The following is a 13525-nucleotide window of genomic DNA, read 5'->3' on the forward strand; positions in this document are numbered from 1 at the left end:
TTTCCCACAGTCTGGATTTTGCTGATTGCACCATTGTGGTATCTTTTGTATCACTTTTTTTTCCTGTAAATCGTTAAGTAGATTTAGAGACTTGATCAAATTCAGGTTTAATTTTTTTGTCAAGAACACTTCATAGGCGGTGTTGGGTACTTCCCATCAAGAGGAACATAATATCTGGTTTGCTCTCTTTTCATGATGTAGCAGCCATTACTTATTGTCTAGATCTGTTAAATCCATTAGAGGTTGCAACATGGTGATATACTCATGACTTATTAGCTGGAATACTTTTATAAAGATAACTTTTCCTTTATCATCTGTTTGGTTATCTGGAGGTACAATTCCTAAGGGTGAAAAAAAAGCTTCATTCTTTTCCTTCACTTACCAGTTTTGAAAATGATGAATCAATTCCCTAGTATCCTCATAGAGGCAACCAATAAGGTATGTTTTTTGGTATTATTATGAACTCACAGGTCTCAATCTAAATATATTTAATGTGCTTCTATCATTACAGTTATTATCCTTATTGATGTTCAAAGTATCCAATTTTTGACAGGTGTGGTCTTTTCAAACTTGGCTCTACTATTAATGACAAGGTTTTTGTTGTTGTTGTTCTTGTTGTTACTGCTTTTGTTTTAATCTCCTTGAATAGTTTGATTGCTCCAAGTCATTTTTTAAACTTTTTCTGGTGTCAATCTTTCAACTTTGAGACTTTTTCAAGATTTCTCGTGATACTTGGTTGTCTACTCAGATTTAAAAGCAGGTAATAAGAAGCTTATTTGAGGCTCTGGATCTGAGAGAGGCCTATCAACTGTGGGTTTCACTGTAGTGCATTCTGGACAAGTTGTTTTATTGGGGAACAATCACAGTTTTTCAGTCTTTTCTCTTTAGCTTCTCAAACTCCCTATGTCTTCCATATCCTTCCTAAAGAGTAGAGGTTTGGCTGCCAGCATTCTGTGATGTTAAAGTATTCATCCCATTCCTCTGCTTTCAGTATGGCACCCCCTTTCTCAAATGTGCTTGACATCCACCAGTTGAGAGACCCCCTGTTTTAACCTTTCCCAAGATGAAAACTTCCAAATCCTGCCTGAGAGGGGGAAGGGCAGCTGTTAGGCTGTAGAGTACTGGGAAGAGGAGTTAAATATTTCTTATATGGCTAGTCAAACAATCCTACTTGCAGTCCCACTTTCATCTCCCCTTCAAGAGGTACTTCGTGCTGCCAAGTCCTAAGCCCTTTGGGAGCCCTACAGTAAAATCACATTGCTTCTAATCTTTCCCCAATGCCAGTTTAGGTTTTGGCTTTCCTAGGTATGCTAAATTATTAATAGTTATCACTTGTCCATCTGCTTTCCAGCTTTCTAAATTGTGTTCCTACTGTCAATTCTCCAATTTTTTCTGTCCTTATTAGTTTATGTCACTTAAAAACTCCCTTTATTGTTTAGTTCAGAAGGAGCAAGAATAAATACGTGTTTTCAAAACCAATAAACAGAAATCCTAAATGTGTCATGAATTTAACCAATTGATGGAGGGTGGTACAGTTTGAATGTATCCCCTCCAAATTTCAGGCATTGAAACTTAAGGGACAACGTGATAGTATTAAGATGTGGTGCCTTTAAGAGGTGATTAGGCCATGAGAGCTTCTCCCCCAGACTGGGATTAAAGCCCTTATTAAGAAGGCTTCATGCAGTGTTCTCCTCCCTTGCCGTTCTTCCACCTGTGAGGATATAGTTCCTCCCCTCTGGAGGATGCAGCAGCAAGGTGACATTTTGGAAGCAGAGAGCAGCCCTCACCAGACAACCTTAATCAAGACTTGATCTTGAACTTCCCAGTCTCCAGAACTGTGAAAAATAAATTTCTGGTTTTTTGTAAATTACTGAGTCTCATGTATTTTGTTAAAGCAGCACAAATAGACTAAGAAGGTAATAAAGAAATCCATTTGATTTTGATGCTAGGAACATTTTCTTTTTGATGGCCTAGAGGTCACGACATTGGATCCACAGAAGAAAATATAAATCTGAAACACTATTTGGCCTGGAAATGAACAGTAGGTACACAGTCAGTGTGACAAACATAAGGTGACCTGCAATGATTCAAGTCCTTGTATAATCCTCCCCTCTGAGTGTGACTTGCTTCCAACCAGTAAGATAAGTAAAGATGATGAGATGTCACTCTTTTGATTAGGTTATATTATATGACAAAGGTGATAGAATGTTGCTACTGTGATTATGTTTCATTATATAAGAAAACATAACAGACTGGAAAGATTCTCCTGTTGGCTTTGAAGAAGCAAAAAGCCATGCTGTGAACTGCCTATGAAGAGAGCCATATGGCAGGGAACTTCAGGCAGCTTCTAGGAGCTGACAGTAGACTCCAGGTAGTAAGAATCTAGGGCCCTTAATTACACAGCCACAAAGAAATAAATTCTGCTAACAATCTGAGCTTAGAAGCAAATTCTTCCCTACTTGAGCCTTCAGATGAAAAAGCAGCCTAGCCAACACCTTGACTGCAGCCTCGTGAGGCGCTGAACAGAGAACCAGCTAACTTGTGTCTGGACTCCGGCCCTGTGGAAACTGTGGGTCATAATAAATCTGCATTGTTTTAAGTGACAAGTGTATATTAATTCGTCATGCAGTAATGGAGAACTAGTATGGATCACAACAATGATTTTATTGAATTGCAAGTTGAGACTGCTATCTGGCCACTTTGGTCTCTCATATGTCTCTGAATCAGGAGCAAAGAAGGGAGTTACTACACTGGCTGGGGTAATTGATCTTGACTACCAGGGGGCAACTGGGTTGGTACTACACAACGCGAATTGGCAGGAGTATGTATGGAATACAGGAGAATCCCCTAGGGCACCTTTTAGTCCTGTGATTAAAGTTAATGAAAAATTTTAACAATATAATTTAGGGAGGACTGCTAATAGCCTAGACCTTTCAAGCACGAAGGCATGAGTCATGCCACTATATAAAAAAACTACAAGCAGCTAAGGTGCATGCCGAGGACGAAGAAAATATGGAATAGGTTGTAGAAGGAGGTAGTTATAAATACCAGCAATGATGATATGATCAGTTGTAGAAATGAAGACCTTAATAATTATAAGTATTTCCTCCTTATTTTAATATGATTATGTTTATACATATATTAACCAACTATTTTTGTGGTTTTCCCTCTCTTATCCCCTTATCATCTAACATGTGATAATAATTAATTTTATATCTCAGTCTTATTAACTAAAGAAAAAAATCAATTTTTTAAAGAATTAAAGTTAGTTTTATTTAGAAATCTTACTGAGGACCATAGCCTGATGACTGTAGTCCAGGAGAATTCTTTTAGAGAGATTCTGTAAGACTCCTCTGAAACAGTGCTTTAGTTCAGTTTATATATGGGTTGTGGAGGCTTACTACATGTAAAATCACATCAAACTTGTTTAGAAGTTCTATTAGAGCATAATTACATCAAGGTTTGGGTGTAAGAGTGTATCTGGTTATAGATTATGAGGCATAATCACTAATCCCGTCAGATGTTATCTTATGTGTAGGAAAAGGCAAGGACCAGGGTCATTTGTCATTTAAGGAACATAGTGACTCAGACAAGAGACATGGTGTGGGAGGGGCTTGTGTTCCATCCTGTTTTGTCTTCAAAGCAGCCTTCTGGAGAGCTGCACATTGTCAGTCAGGGGCTTTGTGAAATTATGCCGGCAAAAGAGAAATAAGTTAACATGGCTTCTTATGTTTGTTACTTTGTCTCACGGCATTTATGTTACAAGATATGAAAGAAGACTCAACATCACCCAAGGATTTTGTAGCCACTTTTGAGCAAAGGGTTCGCTTATTTCAGTTGTGCACAGATAGTTGTATCATGTTAGGCAGAATGATGACTTTATTATTGTCTTTATTTGGACATTAAGTATGATATAAGCAAATGTGTATGGGTACCAAATTGACAAGAGGTAGACTATGAGGGCTTCAGGAGAAGAGTTGTGTACTTAGGGGTGGCAATGAAGGGGGTGATTGTGGAGGGCAGAGGGAACAGTACATGAATTCCTAATGATTCTTTCCCATTGTAGGATTTAATATTTCAAGGTAGTTAGGATAAGGCTCTGTGTAACACGAGTACGTAGGAGAAGCATAAAAATAATCTTGTTGGAAATAGGGAAAGCTTCTTAGAATGCTTAAATTTTGTGTTTTCATTTCTACAATAATCTTTAAAAACAGATATAATCATTTTCTGTATTGTTTGGATAACTAGATAACCAAAGACTACCATACAATTCTATTGCCCAAGTATGTGTTCATGATCTTTGTGTTTGTTTTAACTTTCTCTATAGTTTCAAGCCTGAATATAAAGAACAATTCACAGTATTCCTCCCCTAACTCTCAATTTTAACTTTTGTTACATTAACCAAAAGCAAAGGAGATAGCCCATCGTCTGAATACCCTTCTCTGGTTTCTCCTCATCTCTCTAACCTCTTTTTATTGGAGAACCTCAGGGATCAGTCCTTGCTACTCCTCTCTATTCAGACTCATTCCTTAAGCAAGTCCATGTAGGCTCTGGTTTTGAATACTATGCACATACCAAGGACTCCAACATTTACATTTCCAGCCCAGACCTGGTCTCTGAACTTCTAACTGACATATATCCAGTTGCCCTCTTGAATCTATTTGGATGTCTCACATTTCAAGTTTAATATGATCAAAATGGAAGTCTTCATCCTGTCCCTCTACCACAACAAAACTTCTTCTCAGCATTTCCCTCATCTTATACCTATCCAATAGCATAAGTCAAATTCTTGGGAGTCATTCTTACTTCTTTTCTTTCTCTCACCCCTCCATCTTGCTGGCTAATTTGTATGGTTGACTGTGCTTCCAAAATTTATCTCACTCTCTTACTTCTTTCCACTTATAATGTTGCCACCCTACCCAAAGCTATCACCATCTATCAAATAGACTACTACAACAGTTTTTTATTTCTCTCCTCCCATTCTAAAAATTCTAAATACAGGAATGACAATTATTAAATATCTTTTGAAAACCTAAATCAGAACCAGAAACTTGAAGGGTTCTTCAGTGGCTTCCGATTGCACTTAGGATAAAGTAAGAATTCCTCACCATGGCTCGTGAGGCCATTTATTATAGTCTGGCTCCTACTGTAGTTTGAACTTCTCCAACTTCATCTCATGTCACTTTCATTCTTCCCTCCCTCCATCTCCACGCTCCAGCCACCCAAACTACTCTTCTTTCAGTTCCTTAAACACATCAAGTTCTCGTCCACCTTAAGGATTTTCCATATTCTTCCTCTGCCTAGAAGGCTCTTCTTTACAGGATTTACTTTCTCAGTGCTCAGATCTCAGCACAAATGTTACTTTCTCAGACAAGCTCTTTTGATCACTCGAATAGTCCAAAGTACACAGCACCTCCTATAAATCTGCTTTTTTCTTTGCAGCATTTATTATGTAGGTTTAAAGACAAATTTCACGTTATACAGCATAGGTTAAATACATGCTTTATTGGCTAAAGAGAAAACTGACAAGTAAGGCCAAGGCTAGTGAGAGACAAAAGATATGGGTATCCCATCCTCCTCCTACAGGAACCACCACACTACTAAGATTTGCTTTTAGGAAAGAGACAATGGCCCCTCTATTATTCTTCCTGTTTATACAGCTTTAACATTGGAGGAATACACTTGATGCCAGACAATCTGATTTTGGCAGCCAAGCAGGCTATTTGCTGGTACTGTTTAAGAATGCCAGCTTCCCTGCAAAGTTGTAATCACTTCTACTAGGAAGACAAAGCCACCAATTCCATAAGAATTGGGCACAGCTCCTCCTATGAGAGAAAAGAGGACCTCCCAGTTCTCATTGTCCAGGAAACCCAGAGTGAGAACTCATGGCCATTTTCAGACAATAATGCTCTTTGAACTACAACTAATTTCTTATCTTTCTCCCTTATTAGACTGGAAGCTCCATTAGCAATATCTTTTTTGTCCTCTATTGCATTCCTATTACCTAGCAAAGGGCTGAGCACATATTAGGCACTCAATAAACACTTTTTGAATGAATGACTGGTGGATGGAAAGGGGTTCAACAAAAACAGATCCAAGATTAGAAAAACACACCCCAAACATAGTGATTTTTCTGTCATTAGAGTGAAACAAAAATCAAGAACTCTAGTCTTGCAGGAATGGTTCCAAGTTTTTAAATTCTTTCTCAAATCATATTTCTGATCAAACCAATTCCACAGAGATGAAGATTAGCCCCAATGGAGAGGTATTTTGGGCATATAGTGGCAACAGTAGGATGATTCAGATACTGTTCTAGTGGTACTGACTATAAAACGGAACACATTTGGTTGAATCAGTCCAGTAAAAGCCCTTAAAAGAAAACTGTGCCTTCATATTAGATAGCCTTGTACTGCTCACATGGTTGAAAAGGAGAAATTTAATAAGTTAATATCCAGGTAGCAGATGATGTCAGTGTTCCACCCATATCCACTGGGATTCATTAACCTTGTCATGCACACAAGCTCCTGGTGTGCTTTCACCCTCACAGCCAGAACCTATGTCTCTGTCGGAGGGCTGTTCTTAAGCTGCCAAAGACCACTTTGCCTGAATAGTCTAAAGTTCCCGAGAATTTACATCTCCCCAGGGGCAACTCTTAAACCAATGGTCCTCAGTGAGGAGGAGATTTTGACTGCCAAGATTCAAAGTGTCTAGAGACATTTTTGGTTGTCATAGCTGGGCAGGGAAAGGGGGGTTGGAATGCTACAGGCATAACAGGTAGAAGCCAGAGATGCTGCTAGACACCCTAAAATGTACAGGACTTCCACAACAAAGAACAAAGAAATACTCCTAAAACGTCAACACTATTGTGGTTAAGAAACTCTGCCTTAAACAATGACTGATGGGCAGGGAAGTATAAATACTCCATTTTTTCCCCCTCATACTTGATATCGCGTACTGAGATGCGATATACACTATCTCCAGAGCTGTCCTGTGGGACCGAGCTGAAATTACATGCTTGGAAGTTTGCCCAACACTATAGCCTTGTTTGGTCTTCTTCTCCTCCACTTCCCCACTGCCCTACCAATCTTTCCTGAGAACACTTCCCAATAAACCACTTTTATATAAATCCTCATCTCAGGCTTGCTTCTGGGGAAAATAACCCAAAACAGTATGTATAAATGGATACTTAAGGAGAACTACAAACTTTATGTACATAGTATGGAGTAGGTTACTAAATAATTGGCTATATTAAAACAGAACTCACATAGTTAGACAAGCTCCTGAGTAGCGGCTCAGAGTATCTTAAACCCAAACCAAGAAAGCATGGTGTGGTAGGAAAAAAACTAACTGGAAAGGCAGAAAACCGAGTTCCAGTTTAACCTCTGTGACTAAGGAGCCATGAGATCTTGAGTAAATCACAGCCATATGGAAAAATGAGAAAATAAAAAGGAGATAATTGCTAAGTCTTTTCTCTAACATCCTATGAAGTCTTACAGCAGTGGTTCTCCAACAAGGGCAATTCTACCCACTAGGGGATATTTGGCAATATTTGGAGACATCACTAACTGGGGCAGGATGCTCCTGACATCTAGTGAGCAATGGCCAGGGATGCTGCTAAACATCCCACAAAGCACAGGCAAGTCCCCTGCTCCCTGCCAACAAAGAATTATCCAGCCCAAATGTCAGTAGTGTCAGGGTTGAGAAACCCTGTCTTACAGAGATAAATAGATTAGATATTAACTTAAGAACTTCCTGATGGTTAAGATTATTAAAAAGAGGCATATGTTATTGAAGGAAACTAAAACAGTCTCTAAATATATCCTTAAAAACAACATAGACTACAGATGCTTTCCTGTATGAGATTTGGAAGGGTTTATTCTAAACATATCATGAAATGGTACATGGAAGAATAAACACATGTCCAAGTTGATAAAGACAGAGGAGAAAGCAGGGGCTTGAATCTTAGCAGGCTTGACATAATTCCTCAGAATTGATTCTCATCCATGTTTTCCGATTTAAATATGCTATGAGTATATATCCAGATCCATCCCTCTCCACTGTAATCACTGAAGAAATCTCCCTTACATGTTCATTAACCTTTATATACAACTTTGGGGACCAATTTTTCTCCTCTAACATTTTCCTAGAGGGAAAAAGATAATGTTTCCTCAAATCATATACAGGTAAGGGTAAGAGAAAACTATTTTATAGCTAGCTTATCTGAGTTGATAAAAACATTTAAATGTACAACGTACTTGCTTATGAATCCAGGTTTATTCATGTGACAGGTGGTATCAATAAAAGGATGCCATATTTAACTCTGACTTTACATTCCTGTTGGTTAAAACCTCTCACACCCTTTTTAAACAAAGAGCTAGCAGTAAAATCCAACATACTGCCTAACTAGCCAAAGTTACATATTGCTCAGAAAACTCTACACTCCCAACAGGAAATTCCAGGAATGAAAAGCTTTCTGTTTCATTACCAGAAAGGTCCTTTGTTCCAGTAACCACAATAGGTAGACTAAAATGAAAAGATTTATTCTTAGATTGTTGATTTCTCTGAAAGTGATTTAAGAACAAACTTAAAATTTTTGAAGTCTGACACAATGAATCCTCTTTCATCTTTGATAATATTTTAAAATGGACATCGGAAAATCTTCTAAGGTGCTTAAAACTTTGAAAGACTAGCTGCTGTCACTTGAAAGGCAGGGTGGATAGCCGAGACAAAGCCTAAAGTTTTCATCTGGGCAACTTGCCTGAGATGGATGGACTGAGCAGAGGCCTGTATCCTGTACTTTGCCAAGTCTTGCTCATTGGGAATCAGGCAAGAAGAGGCACCTTCGCCTCTCTCTGCTCTGTTAGACTCCCTCATTAGGAGAAGGACCTAGAAACCACCTACTACAACTTCCACCACAAAGTACTTTGACCACCAGCTGTCAACTGCCAAACCAATACATGATCCAAGGTCTCAAAGCTGAGTATTTGCTCTTGATAATACAACTGCTAGTGTGATGATCAGTAGCAAGGCATATATTTTAAGCTGATTCATACCACGTACATTTACTAAATGCAAAATTTAAAGAACTAAATAGCAATGATATTTTTACCTATATTATCACGCTTTTCATCTCATGGGACACTGGTATATCATTGAAGGAAATAGAATTAACACTTACTGAGACTCTACTTCCAAATTTTCCAATATGTTTAAGTAAAACATATCTATTCTTGAAGTGGGGGACAGTGGCCAAATGAAGGTACCAATTTAAATGAAGGCTATTTTACTGCCACTTATGGTATTTAAAAAATAATAAGCCTAAAAACAAGATTTACATTTTTCCCCACAATTTGACATGTCAATTTTTATTTCATTTAAGACAACAAAAGCTTGCATGCTCTTATAGTAAGATATGTTTCCTTTCTAGTGATATCAAAATAACCTTACTTCATTACTCAAAAAGAAGAGATAGGCAATGAATGCAACTCAAGTGGATTTCCAGTTAGTTAAAAAATTGTTAAACAAATCATATCCAAAATATACTTAATAAGGAACAGCTTCTAACAGCAAGCAGTAGAGCAACACTTTTACATTGGCTTCTTTAACAATTTTATCAATAACTATGGCAAAGAACAAAATAATTATTAAATTTTGAACTATATAAAATATACCTATTATCTGGATAGCATCTGATATTTCTATTATTTCCTCTTTTCCAAATGAAATGGGTAGTGACATATTATAAAGTTGTCATACATTCTAAAATGATTTTAACCAAAATATTGCATTTAACACATTACCTCTAGATATATCAGGTACTTGATGTCTGTAGAGTCAAAGATCACTGAACTAAACTAGACATCAGGAAACATGAATCCTTCACTCAGCTCTGTCATTAATTACCTGATAAACCTATGAAAGTCATTTATTCTGGATCTAGTTTTTTTTTTATTTCAGCATATTATGGGGGAACAGATGTTTAGGTTACGTATGTTGCCCTTGCCTCCCCACCCCCCAAGTCCGAGCTTCAAGCATGTCCATCCCTTGGATGGTGCGCATCGCACTCTTTGTGTATGCATATACCCGTCCCCTCCTCCTCCCTCCCCCGCCCCCTGCCTGACATCCAATAGATGTTATTCTTATATGTGCACTTATGTGTTGATCAGTTAATACCAATTTGATGATGAATATATGTGTGGACCTAGTTTTTTGTTATAAAATGTCCATTTTGGCTTTAAGGTTCCATGGTTCTAAAATCACTAATATGGGCTAAATAACTAATAATATTTTATAATAGGAATTAGAATGTAAAAATCTACGCTTTATGTTAAATGCCATCAACTACTGAAAAATGGGACTGGAAGAGGAGAAAGAAAATTGGCCTAACTATAGTTCATGTAGAGAAAAAGACTTAGTAGTTAAATTGTAAGTTCAAAGAATAATAAGGCTAGGAGTAGAATGGATGAAAAATTGGGTCATATTATTAGAAATATAGCAGCCAGTCTACAGAAGAGAATAATTTTATTGTAAGTGCTATAAACTGGTCACATCACATCTAGAATATTCAGTATAACTGCAAACCAGAACATCATGATTACCTAATTTTATAAAATAGTTATTTCTAATGTTTCTTTAAAAGCAAAAGTGGCATCCAGAGCCCTTAACCCAAACTTAGGTAAGATAAGGAAAGATGTGTGGTTAATTTTATGTGTCAACTTGGAAACATCTTTTAGATGAGATTAACATTAAATTGATGAACTTTGGGTAAAGAAGATTGCCCGCCATAATGTGGGTACACTTCATCCAATCAGTTGAAGGCCTGAACAGAATGAAAAGACTACCCTTCCTGAGCAAGAGGAAATTCTCCAGCAGACTTCCTTCAGACTGGAACTGTACCATCAGCTCTCCTGGGTCTTGGGCCTGTCAGCCCACACTGCAGATTTTTGCAATTTCCAATCACCATAATCACATGTGCCAATTCCTTATAATAAATCTCTCTCTTTCAACCCACAACAAATGTCAAAGAACTACCCCCAAAATGTCAGTAGTATCGAGGTTAAGAAATCCTACCTTAAACAATGACTGATGGGCAAGGAAGTATAACTAGTCCAGTTTTTTCTCTTGTACCTGATCTGGATAGTTCTGAGATAAGATATATATTATCTCCAGAGCTCTCTTAACATTGTACCCTTATTTGGTTTCCTTCTCCTTTCCATTCACTTCCCCATTCCCCTACCAATTTTTCCTGAGAAGACTTCCTAATAAACCACTTTTATATAAATCTTCAACTCAGGGTTGCTTCTGGGGAAAATAACTGAAAACACCATGTACAAGCGGATACTTAAGGAGAACTGCAGACTTTATGTACATAGCATGGACTAGGTTACTGAATGATTGCCTATGCTATAACAGAACTCATGTAGCCGGACAAGCCCGTAAGTAGGGGCTCAGGGTATCTTAAACTCAAAGCAAGAAAGCACGGTGTGGTAGGAAAAAAACTAACTGGAAAGTTAGGAAACTCAAGTTCTAATCTCACCTCCGTGATTAAGAAGCCACGAGACCTTAAGTAAATCATGGCCATATGGAAAATGAGAAAATAAAAATCAGATAATCACTAAAGTCTTTTTTTCTAACATCTTATAATGTGTTAGAGCAGTGTTTCTCAAACAAGGGCAGTTCTGTCCCCTAGAGAACATTTGGCAATGTTTGGAGACATTTTTGGCAATCATAACTTGTTCCAAGTGCTATGACCTGGTCAGATCACCATGAGAGAGAGAGAACGAATAGGAGATATATATTTTTCCCACCACTTTATCATAGACATGCATGTGAGGCAGTATATAAATACATGTTGAAAAAATATATATATACACATATGTATATACACACACACATATACACATATATATATACATATACATATATATGTGTATATGTGTGTGTGTGTGTGTGTGTGTGTGTGTGTGTGTGTGTGTATCTTCTATTGGTTCTGTTTGTCTAGAGAACACCTAACACAGAGGTTTCCTGGAGGAAGTGATTGCAAGCTGAGACTCTTATAGTATGTGGAAATCAGGTAGGTGAAGTGGAGGAAGAAGGGAAGAAAGAGGAAAGCATTGACAAAAGTGTTTTAGGCAATGGAAACAACAGCAGCATAGCCCTGAAAGGCAAGAATGCATATGAGGCACCCACATATAAATTCCAAGATCCAAAGCTAATGATACCAGAAACTGAGATTTTATCAGAGTCTGTCTCTTCTTCTGTATCCTAAGAAAAGGAGAAGAAATAAGAATTCCCAAAGAACATGAATTTGCATGTCATCAAATTACTTCTCTTTTTCTCAGGATAGACTATTTCAAAAGATTTCTGGCAGGTAATTAATCTCTCTTGGTTAACGTTAACTGTTGTTACTTAACTTGAGTAAGATTCAATTTGGAAGATTCCCAACCACTAATAGTTATTCAGTTACACAAAAATCAGCTGAGAGTTTTTTCCCACCACTTTCTCATAGACATGTATGTGAGGCAATACATAAATACATGCTGAATAAATGAAAAACTAAAAATTTTCAATGACTGGCACAGCTTGATAATGATAGTAAGGTTGATAATGGATATCAACTGAATCACAGAATTAATTATAAAACAAAAAAATACAAAAATACAGTCTTCTCTGGACTCCATATATAACAGATATCCAATATACATTGGTTGATTTGAAAGCTATATCTAGGTTGGATTCATTTTTAAGTCACTTCCCATTTCTCATGTGCTTATTATTTTTTTGGGTATAGACATTAAATTAACATCTTCAAATGGACATGATTTTACTTATGACCAATTGACTTGGTGATAAGAAATGATATTTTACTCTTATTTTTTTCTTGGAAACTTGAACTTTATTTGTCTATACTGGTTTCCTCCTTATTACTTCCACCTCTATGACAAAATTATTTGGGATGTTAACATATATAGCCTTTTCGATAAATGTAAACATCCAGTTGTTTTTTATAAGAACACAATGGTTACCTCTCCTACCCCACAAGAAAACCCATTATTAATGGTTTCTGTCATTGTGACCATATCCTAGAGGCAGAAAGTAAAAGGGTTAATCTCAGATCAAGTAAATTCCTCAGTAGCTTTAGCTTTAAGACCTTTTAACTTTCTCTAGCAAACACTGCTGTAATATGCTGAATTGATGACAATTATTCTGCCACTTTGGTTAAAAATGAAGATGAGTTACTTTTGGAACTTTTTAGCACCATCAGCCCCACAAAAGGGGAAAAGACCGTGCTGACTGAAAGAATCTTTAAATTTTAGGTAACATTATGAACATTATGAATCTCATAATGAAGAAACTCTATTTCTGAAACTTGCAAGAAATATTGTAGCAGTACAGAGAATATCAGTAAATCTTTAAAACATAAAACTGATATAAAACTATATTTCTTTCAAAACAGCTTGGAATATACCACACTTGGAATGAAAAATCTGTTTCTTATCATTTTCTTCCTAAGCTGGAAAAATGA

This window comes from Propithecus coquereli, unplaced genomic scaffold (assembly GCF_000956105.1).
Source record: "Propithecus coquereli isolate 6110/MARCELLA unplaced genomic scaffold, Pcoq_1.0 Scaffold516, whole genome shotgun sequence".
Classification (NCBI taxonomy): domain Eukaryota; kingdom Metazoa; phylum Chordata; class Mammalia; order Primates; family Indriidae; genus Propithecus; species Propithecus coquereli.